This window comes from Chiloscyllium punctatum, chromosome 4 (genome assembly GCF_047496795.1).
Source record: "Chiloscyllium punctatum isolate Juve2018m chromosome 4, sChiPun1.3, whole genome shotgun sequence".
NCBI classification, from domain to species: domain Eukaryota; kingdom Metazoa; phylum Chordata; class Chondrichthyes; order Orectolobiformes; family Hemiscylliidae; genus Chiloscyllium; species Chiloscyllium punctatum.
The window spans coordinates 107,560,984-107,567,451 of record NC_092742.1 but is presented as its reverse complement, the minus strand read 5'-3'; positions in this window follow the sequence as shown (position 1 = coordinate 107,567,451).

Sequence of the window (6,468 nt, the reverse complement as noted above, 5' to 3'; positions counted from 1 at the left end):
GAATACAGTTTGTTTCTTTCAGTGGCTGTATTAAGCTAGAGACATTGAATACAACAGAGGAGTTCTAATCATTGAATCATCTCGTGAAGTTTGATTCATTGAATCAATGAATAACGTTTGTTTCATTAAATGAACGAATGCAGTTTGTTTGAGTCAATGAATGTATGGAGCTGGATGCATTCAATAAAAGAGAGAAGTTCTAATCTTTGAATCAACTCTTGCAGTTAGTTTGATTCAATCAATGAAAAGCGTTTGAATCATTGAATGTATGTTTGAAGCTTAATTCAACAATTGAACGACTACATTTTGTATCTTACAATGAATGAGTTAAGCTTGAGGCATTGAATGAATGAGAGAAGCTCAACTCATTGATTCAATGAATAACGTTTGTTTCATTGAATGAATACAGTTTGTTTGTTTCAATGAATGTATTTGGCTGGAGACAATGAATGAAAGAGAGAAGCTATAATTATTGAATCATTTCATGCAGTTTGTTTGATTGAATCAATGAATAACGTTTGATTCATTGAAAGTGTGATGGATGTTTCATTCAACAATTGAAGGAATACAATTTGATTCTTTCAATGAATGAGTTAAGCTCGAGGCAATGAATGAATGAGAGCAGCTAACCCTAAACCTAAACCAAACCCTGACCTGTACCCTGACCCTAACCCTGACCCTAACCCTAACACAACCGTAACCCTAACACTAACCCAAATGGTGACCCTATACTAACCCGAACCGTAAGCGTATTCCAAGCCCTAACTCTAACCCTAACCCTAACACGAACCCTAACCCTAACCTTAAACCTAACGCTAACCCTAACCCTAACCCGAACACGAACGTTTCTTTCATTGAATGAATGAATATGGTATGTTTCTTTCATTGAATGGATTAAGCAGGAGAAATTGAATGAAAGAGAGAAGGAATAATTATTGAATCATCTCGGGCAGTTTGTTTCATTGAATCAATGAATAACGTTTGATTCATTGAAAGTATGATGGATGTTTCATACAACAATTGAACGAATACGGTTTGTTTCTTTCACTGATTGAGTGAAGCTTGAGGCATTGAATGAATGAGAGAAGCTCAACTCATTGAATCAATGAATAACGTTTGTTCATTGAATGAATGAATACAGTTTGTTTCTTTCAGTGACTGTATTAAGCTAGAGATATTGAATACAACAGAGGAGTTCTAATCATTGAATCATCTCGTGAAGTTTGTTTCATTGAATCAATGAAAAACGTTTGATTCATTGAATGTATGTTTGAGGCTTAATTCAACAATTGAACGAATACATTTTGTTTCTTACAATGAATGAGTTAAGTTGAGGCATTGAATGAATGAGAGAAGCGAAGCTATGAATAACGTTTGTTTCATTGAATGAACGAATGCAGTTTGTTTGAGTCAATGAATGTATGGAGCTGGACACATTGAATAAAAGAGAGAAGTTCTAATCATTGAATCAACTCTTGCAGTTCGTTTGATTCAATCAATGAAAAGCGTTTGAATCATTGAATGTATGTTTGAAGCTTAATTCAACAATTGAACGACTACATTTTGTTTCTTACAATGAATGATTTAAGCTTGAGGCATTGAATGAATGAGAGAAGCTCAACTCATTGAATCAATGAATGACGTTTGTTTCATTGAATGAATACAGTTTGTTTCTTTCAATGAATGGATATGGCTGGAGACATTGAATGAAAGATCGGAGGTATGTTTATTGAATCATCTCGTGCAGTTTGTTTCATTGAATGTATGTTTGAAGCTTAATTCAACAATTGAACGACTACATTTTGTTTCTTACAATGAATGAGTTAAGCTTGAGGCATTGAATGATTGAGAGAAGCTCAACTCATTGAATCAATGAATAACGTTTGTTTCGTTGAATGAATACAGTTTGTTTGTTTCAATGAATGTATTTGACTGGAGACATTGAATGAAAGAGAGAAGCTATACTTATTGAATCATCTCGTGCAGTTTGATTGAGTGAATCAATGAATAACGTTTTATTCATTGAAAGTGTGATGGATGTTTCATTCAACAATTGAACGAATACACTTTGTTTCTTTCAATGAATGAGATAAGCTTGAGGCATTGAATGAATGAGAGCAGCTAACCATAAACCTAAACTAAAGCCTGACCAGTCCCCTGACCCTAAACCTGATCCTAACCCTAACCCTGACCCAAACCCTAACACAACCGTAACTCTAACACTAACCCTAACGTTGTCCCTAAACCTAACCCGAAGCGTAAGCCTTACCCAAGCCTTAACCCTAACCCTAATCCTAACCCCAAACCTAACTCTAACCCTAACCCTCACCCTAACACTAACCCTATCCCTAACCCTAAAAGTAACGCTAAACCAAACACTAACGTTTCTTTCAACGAATGAATGAATATAGTATGTTTCTTTCATTGAATGTATTAAGCTGGAGACATTGAATGAATGAGAGTAGTTCTAATCATTGAATCATCTCGTACAGTTTGTTTCATTGAATCAATCAAAAGCGTTTCAATCACTGAATGTATGTTTGAAGCTTAATTCAACAATTGAACGACTACGTTTTGTTTCTTAGAATGAATGAGTTAAGCTTGAGGCGTTGAAAGAATGAGAGAAACTCAACTCATTGAATCAATGAATAACGTTTGTTTCATTGAATGATATAGTTTTTTTCTGTCAATGAATGTATTTGGCTGGAGACATTGAATGAAAGAGAGAAGCTATAATTATTGAATCATCTCGTGCAGTTTGTTTGAATCAATGAATAACGTTTGATTCATTAAAAGTATGATGTATGTTTCATACAACAATTGAACGACTACATTTTGTTTCTTCCAATGATTGAGTTAAGCTTGAGGCATTGAATGAATGAGAGAAGCTCAACTCATTGAATGAATGAATAACGTTTGTTTCATTGAATGAATGAATACAGTTTGTTTCTGTCAATGAATGTCTGACGCTGGAGACACTGAATGAAAGAGAGAAGTTCTAATCATTGAATCATCTCGTGCAGTTTGTTTCATTGAATCAATGAAAAACGTTTCATTCATTGAATGTATGTTTGAGGCTTAATTCAGCAATCGAACGAATACATTTTGTTTCTTACAATGTATGAGTTAAGCTTGAAGCATTGAATGAATGAGAGAAGCTCAACTCATTTAATCAATGAATAACGTTTGTTCATTGAATGAATGAATACAGTTTGTTTCTTTCAGTGACTGTATTAAGCTAGAGATATGGAATACAACAGAGGAGTTCTAATCATTGAATCATCTCGTGAAGTTTGTTTCATTGAATCAATGAATAAAGTTAGTTTCATTGAATGAACGAATGCAGTTTGTTTGAGTCAATGAATGTATGGAGCTGGATACCTTGAATAAAAGAGAGAAGTTCTAATCTTTGAATCAATCAATGAAAAGCGTTTGAATCATTGAATGTATGTTTGAAGCTTAATTCAACAATTGAACGACTACATTTTGTATCTTACAATGAATGAGTTAAGCTTGAGGCATTGAATGAATGAGAGAAGCTCAACTCATTGATTCAATGACTAACGTTTGTTTCATTGAATGAATACAGTTTGTTTGTTTCAATGAATGTATTTGGCTGGAGACAATGAATGAAAGAGAGAAGCTATAATTATTGAATCATTTCATGCAGTTTGTTTGATTGAATCAATGAATAACATTTGATTCATTGAAAGTGTGATGGATGTTTCATTCAACAATTGAAGGAATACAATTTGATTCTTCCAATGAATGAGTTAAGCTCGAGGCATTGAATGAATGAGAGCAGCTAACCCTAAACCTAAACCAAACCCTGACCTGTACCCTGACCCTAACCCTGACCCTAACCCTAACACAACCGTAACCCTAACACTAACCCTAACGGTGACCCTATACTAACCCGAACCGTAAGCGTATTCCAAGCCCTAACTCTAACCCTAACCCTAACACTAACCCTAACCCTAACCTTAAACCTAACGCTAACCCTAACCCTAACCCGAACACGAACGTTTCTTTCATTGAATGAATGAATATGGTATGTTTCTTTCATTGAATGGATTAAGCAGGAGAAATTGAATGAAAGAGAGAAGGAATAATTATTGAATCATCTCGGGCAGTTTGTTTCATTGAATCAATGAATAACGTTTGATTCATTGAAAGTATGATGGATGTTTCATACAACAATTGAACGAATACGGTTTGTTTCTTTCACTGATTGAGTGAAGCTTGAGGCATTTAATGAATGAGAGAAGCTCAACTCATTGAATCAATGAATAACGTTTGTTCATTGAATGAATGAATACAGTTTGTTTCTTTCAGTGACTGTATTAAGCTAGAGATATTGAATACAACAGAGGAGTTCTAATCATTGAATCATCTCGTGAAGTTTGTTTCATTGAATCAATGAAAAACGTTTGATTCATTGAATGTATGTTTGAGGCTTAATTCAACAATTGAACGAATACATTTTGTTTCTTACAATGAATGAGTTAAGTTGAGGGATTGAATGAATGAGAGAAGCGAAGCTATGAATAACGTTTGTTTCATTGAATGAACGAATGCAGTTTGTTTGAGTCAATGAATGTATGGAGCTGGACACATTGAATAAAAGAGAGAAGTTCTAATCATTGAATCAACTCTTGCAGTTAGTTTGATTCAATCAATGAAAAGCGTTTGAATCATTGAATGTATGTTTGAAGCTTAATTCAACAATTGAACGACTACATTTTGTTTCTTACAATGAATGATTTAAGCTTGAGGCATTGAATGAATGAGAGAAGCTCAACTCATTGAATCAATGAATGACGTTTGTTTCATTGAATGAATACAGTTTGTTTCGTTCAATGAATGGATATGGCTGGAGACATTGAATGAAAGATCGGAGGTATGTTTATTGAATCATCTCGTGCAGTTTGTTTCATTGAATGTATGTTTGAAGCTTAATTCAACAATTGAACGACTACATTCTGTTTCTTACAATGAATGAGTTAAGCTTGAGGCATTGAATGATTGAGAGAAGCTCAACTCATTGAATCAATGAATAACGTTTGTTTCATTGAATGAATACAGTTTGTTTGTTTCAATGAATGTATTTGGCTGGAGACATTGAATGAAAGAGAGAAGCTATAATTATAGAATCGTCTCGTGCAGTTTGTTTGATTGAATCAATGAATAACGTTTGATTCATTGAAAGTGTGATGCATGTTTCATTCAACAATTGAACGACTACATTCTGTTTCTTGCAATGATTGAGTTAAGCTTCAGTCATTGAATGAACGAGAGAAGCTCAACTCATTGAATCAATGAATAACGTTTGTTTCATTGAATGAATGTAGTTAGTTTCTTTCAATGAATGATTTTATCTGGTGATATTGAATGAAAGAGCGGAGCCATGTTCATTGCAGTTTCATTCAACAATTGAAGGAATACAATTTGATTCTTTCAATGAATGAGTTAAGCTCGAGGCATTGAATGAATGAGAGCAGCTAACCCTAAACCTAAACCAAACCCTGACCTGTACCCTGACCCTAACCCTGACCCTAACCCTAACACTAACCCTAACACTAACCCTAACCCTAACCCTAAACCTAACGCTAACCTTAACCCTAATCCGAACACGAACGTTTCTTTCATTGAATGAATGAATATGGTATGTTTCTTTCATTGAATGGATTAAGCAGGAGAAATTGAATGAAAGAGAGAAGGAATAATTATTGAATCATCTCGGGCAGTTTGTTTAATTGAATCAATGAATAACGTTTGATTCATTGAAAGTATGATGGATGTTTCATACAACAATTGAACGACTACATTTTGTTTCTTCCAATGATTGAGTTAAGCTTGAGGCATTGAATGAATGAGAGAAGCTCAACTCATTGAATGAATGAATAACGTTTGTTTCTGTCAATGAATGTCTGACGCTGGAGACACTGAATGAAAGAGAGAAGTTCTAATCATTGAATCATCTCGTGCAGTTTGTTTCATTGAATCAATGAAAAACGTTTCATTCATTGAATGTATGTTTGAGGCTTAATTCAGCAATCGAACGAATACATTTTGTTTCTTACAATGTATGAGTTAAGCTTGAAGCATTGAATGAATGAGAGAAGTTCAACTCATTTAATCAATGAATAACGTTTGTTCATTGAATGAATGAATACAGTTTGTTTCTTTCAGTGGCTGTATTAAGCTAGAGATATTGAATACAACAGAGGAGTTCTAATCATTGAATCATCTCGTGAAGTTTGTTTCATTGAATCATTGAATAACGTTTGTTTCATTGAATGAACGAATGCAGTTTGTTTGAGTCAATGAATGTATGGAGCTGGATGCATTCAATAAAAGAGAGAAGTTCTAATCTTTGAATCAACTCTTGCAGTTAGTTTGATTCAATCAATGAAAAGCGTTTGAATCATTGAATGTATGTTTGAAGCTTAATTCAACAATTGAACG